Source organism: Fukomys damarensis, unplaced genomic scaffold, assembly GCF_012274545.1.
Source record: "Fukomys damarensis isolate Sample0158 unplaced genomic scaffold, DMR_v1.0_HiC HiC_scaffold_11, whole genome shotgun sequence".
Lineage (NCBI taxonomy): Eukaryota > Metazoa > Chordata > Mammalia > Rodentia > Bathyergidae > Fukomys > Fukomys damarensis.
This window is the reverse complement of record NW_022900923.1, coordinates 48,636,926-48,641,890: the sequence shown is the minus strand read 5'-3', so window position 1 is coordinate 48,641,890 and position 4,965 is coordinate 48,636,926.

Below are 4,965 nucleotides of genomic sequence, written 5' to 3'. Positions count from 1 at the left end.
GTGAGCAGCAGAGAAAGAGCCTCTCTGAGATTTGGTGTCCCAACACTGGAATATAGCGGCTCAAGGAGGAAGAGGAAACTGGGTCCCCAGGATCCAGGACCCAGGAAGGATCTGAAGTGAGAATCGAAGTCCACAGAGAGAGTGATGAGAGAGACTTTAATGAAGAGGCGGGAGATAGCAAGCAATGCTTTCCCTTAGAGCCCAGACTCGTGGCAGGGAAGGGCTGTTCAAACCTGCAGTTGCATGGTGACGACTGGCAATGCCAGAGGCTTCCATGGAGAAACGCACCAGTGGAACAGACCAGACTACAGCGGCTGGCTGCATTTGATGCTATTGTTATTGTGGATTGTACTACTTCAGCCAAGCGGGCATAATTATGCTAATCAGTTGTTCTTCCTGGGATACTGAGATTGCCTAAGCATCTTAAAACAAAACAAACAAACAAACAAGAACAACAACAACAAAACTATAGGCTAGTGCCAAAGAACCTGCAGCTGGGCCAAATAGGCAGAAACTTTTCATCCCCAATAACATGAAGAGGTAGAATCTTGCAGCAGACTCAAAACCCAAAAGCCTGCTACAATTCGAGAAATGATTCTTAAGAGTTCTGAATACTGGCAATAAAGTTACTCACCATAAGCAATTTACAGGTATCAACCCAGGAATTAAACTTTAAAAAAATAGAAAATGAGAAGACACTTAAACAAAACGCAACCCCCACCAGACTTTCAGCTCCCCAAAGGTTGGATACAGCCCACGGCTGACCAGCTCTCCAAGGCAGAACATCACGGCAAAGAAGCATAGCTGCTCTCATCAAGGTGGCCAGAATCAGGGAGAGGAGCGGGAGCCAGGGAGGGAGAGCCACCTTCCAGGTCACACCCAGTGACCCCTCTCTGCCAACCAGGCCCCACCTCCTGATGTCATGTTTAGCCATAGCACCCCACAATTCAATTACTTTCCAAAAGCCCCACCTGTGAGCACAGCAGGCTAAACCATAATAATAATTATACCTTAATATTATATCTCTTCAAAGTCAAGATATCCTTCATTGTTAATTACCATTACTTTATAATTTTCTTTGCAAAACATTTATTGGTTTATTTATTTATTTTAGATATACATTATGATAACGTTCATCATAGGAAATTTGTACTTGTAATACAGCTTGATGCCTTTGTTTCCCATTCCTCTCCTCCATCTCTTCTCTATTTACAAACACTGTTTCCATTTTTTCCTTCCATTCTTTCCTTTCTTGTCCCTTCTTTCTTTTTCCCTTTCCTCCTCCCTTGTTCTTCTCATCTGAACATTTTCTTCCTATTTCCCAATATCTATTATACAATTTAGTCCGTATGTCTACTTTTGGTATCTCATACTAGCGAAGCAATGTGGAATTACTTTTTTTTTTTTTCTGTACTACCAAGAAAGGAGGAAATGCTGCCAAACAGGACATGATGTATGCCATTGATTCTAAGAGGCACCCTAGTTTAAGAAAGACATGAAAATGTGGGGAAAGACATGTGATCCTTAGGCCTAATGATATTTGATAGTTGTACGCCCTTGGATAAGTTACTTTATATCTATGACCCTCAGTGACCTATCTATGAAGTGATAGAGATAATATCCACCTGAAAGGAGTGTTGTGAAGATTAGAAAGAATTAATTTAGGCCAGGAATGGTAATACACATCTGTAATCCCAGCACTCCAGGAGACTGAGGCAGAAGGATCACAAGTTCAAGCACAGCCTGGGCAATTTAGCTAGATCCACTCTCAAAATAATTAAAAATACCTGGGTACTCTTCTGAAATAAAGAAACATTTTCTGGATTTTGGTGCCTTCAATTTTTTAACTGTTATCATTTTTTTGTTGCCACTTCTGTCTCATAAGTCTTCAGTTAACACTTGATTTAATGGAAACTTTGTGAAGCCAGCCTGAGAGAGGTTATGACCTGGTAACAAATTCATAAAATGAAATCACCAAGAACTGTGTTGACAGTGCACCAGGCTATGTGGACAAGGACAGCTCTGTTGCTAGATATCGAGATTGGGGCCAATGGCTCAACAGGAAACAGAGTCATGAGAAACCCAGGCAGGAATTTGGGGTTTGGAGAGTGACAACGATGTTCTAGAAGAAGATGCATGGCCTTAGATGAATAAATGTAGATTTTTGTACTTGAGTAAATGTAGATTTTTGTTGTTGTTGTTTAAAATAAATGGCTGGATATGTAACTTGGCACATCTTAGGTTCAATCCCCAGCACTGGAGAAAAAAAAAGTTTAATCTATTTATACACAAATGTCTGTAGCAGCATTATTCATAATAATTAAAAGTTGGAAATAAGTTAAATGTCCATCAACTGGTGAATGGATAGACAGGTGGTAATGTCCATCCATACAACAGAATATTTCGGACCAGACAAAGAGCCCCTGGTTGACACACTGTACCAAGTGGACAAGCTGGGCCAAGCAATTGCATATTGTGATGCCCTTCCTCTGAGATGTCCAGAAAAGAACAATTTATATAGATATAAAGGAGATTCGTGGTTGCTTGAGTTACGGCAAAGGATGAAATTAACAGCAAATGGGCATGAGGTAATTTTACCAGGGAGCCGGGGTAGGGGTTTTAGGAGGCGAGAAAACCCTGACCCTCTACCTCACCCCTACCCTATCACACTCACACACTAGGAGGTTATGTGAGGACCTAGTTTCCCAGACTTGTCTTGGAGTCAAGAAAAGGTGAGGGGAATACAAAGAAATAAGTCTTATTTCACCTGAAAAACCAATTTCAACCCCTCAGCAGGATCTCAGGGAGCCCTCTCTTCAGCCTTGCATTTCCCGCATCCCTCCTCAGGCTCTGGGGGCCATGAGCCTTGAAAACTGGGTTTGAGAAGAGTGCCCTTGGCATATCGAAGTGCTCAGACTCTGCCAAGAATTTATGATGTCAATCTTAGAAAGACTTCTGAGGGGACCGGGGATATAGTTCAGTGGCACAGCACCTGTCTGGCAGATATGAGGTCCTGAGTTCAATTCCAAGAAAAGAAAGAAAGAAAGTTAGTTAGCTCTCAGAAGCTGCCCAGCAAGGGATGTGGGGGTCGTAGTGGCCCTTACGGTAACTCTCCCTGGATTCAGACCCAGGAGCCAGCTGGGCCTGGCCTTGCTGGGACAGTGGGAACTCTGGCCATCAGCTCTCTTCTCCTAACCCGCCAGGCCTTTGGGAGTGCAGTGGGCTGGAGAGACAAGTGGGCTTCGAGATCAGGGAGCCCTGGATCCCGACTCCTGCACCAACTGTGTGACCACGCATGCCAGGGAGTCTGTCACTCCTCAGCCAGGCGATGATCAGTAACAAGAAGTGTAGAGTAAGGAAGAAACTGGCTCTGCAGAACTTGGGCTGAATAAAAGAGAGGAAAAATTAAAAATAAAAACCAATATAAAAGTACATCTTGGGAAACACAGGGTGCGCTGCCATGAGGAAAAGCCACCACAGTGAGATCTTTGCAGCATGTGTCCTTTTAGCATCCACACCTCTCAGGAACCCAAGAGAAATCCATATCTGGGGCCTGGGGAATTATTTGGCTCTTGCGTCCTGGAATCTGGTCACACTTACTCCTCAACCAGCTCTGCCAATGCCATGCCTTCCTGCCTCAGAGGTACACTTTTATACATTGGACATGCTGGATTACAATAACTTTTTTGGTTTTTTTTTTTTTTTTTAGACAGGGTCTCACTATGTAGTTGAGACTGACCTGGAATTCACTGTGTAGCCCAGGCTGGTCTCGAACTCACAGCGATCCTCCTGCCTCAGCCTCCTGAGTGCTGGGATTACAGGCGTGCACCACCACGCCCGGCCATAACTTTTGTTTTCTTATTTTCCTATTGTCTTCTTTTTGCACTTTATTTATATATTGGTTTTCTCATATAAGAGAAACCATGTGATATTAAGCCTATGCTTCTGACATACCTCACTTAACCTTACGGTCTCAACATGCACCCATTCTCCTATAAATGATTTATTCATCATTTTTGTTTTGGTTGCTCTTTGAGACAGGGTCTCACTATGTAGTCCAGACTGGCCTTGAACTGACTGTGAGCCCAGGCTGGCCTCAAACTCTTGGCAATCCTCCTGCCTCATCATCCTTCTTTAGGGCAGTACAGTACTCTATTGTGTATAAATATCACATTTTTGGGCTGGGGATTTAGCTCAGTGGTTTCACCACCTGCCTCAAAAGTGCAAGGACCAGCGTTTGATCCCCGGTACAAACAAACAAACAACAAACAAAGTCTGTTTCAAATATCACATTTTCTTTATTTATTCATCTGCTGATGGACTTGTAGACTGGTTCCAAGCTTCAGCAGTTACAAGTTGTACTCTATTAACATGGGTCTGCTATACCACTGTGGTTTGATGACTTTAACTCTCTCCAGAAGGCGCTGAGGAGGGGAATAGCTGAGTCAAAGGGAATTTCTATTTTTAGTTTTCTGCGGAGTCTCCTTACTGGTTTTCACAGTGGTTGTACCAGTTTACATCCAGTATGTATTTCACATCAGATCAATGTGGACTCTAAATTTGCATCAGAAACTCTTGTTCTGTGTTTAGATTTCATAAACTCTGCAGTTGAAAAGTAAATGTATCGCCCAAGTTGTTCCAGACACATTTGGAATTTTTCCATACTGAATCAGATATTGATTTTTTTTCAATTTAATTGAAATTAAAATTTAAGGGCTGGGAGATGTAGTTCAGCAGCGCCTCACCTGCCTGGCAAGAGCAAAGCGCAGAGTTCGATCCCTGGTACTGGAAATAAAATAATATTAAAATTTAGTTCTTCAGTTGCAGGATTTTCTAATGTCAGGAGCTCAATGGATACGTGAAGCCAGGGCCAAGGGCCCCGGTGGCCGCACAGAGCGGAAACTGGGTCTCGGATGACCGCGGCGTCTAGGCCCGGGCCCAGCGCTGTCCCCAGGTCGTAGCCCT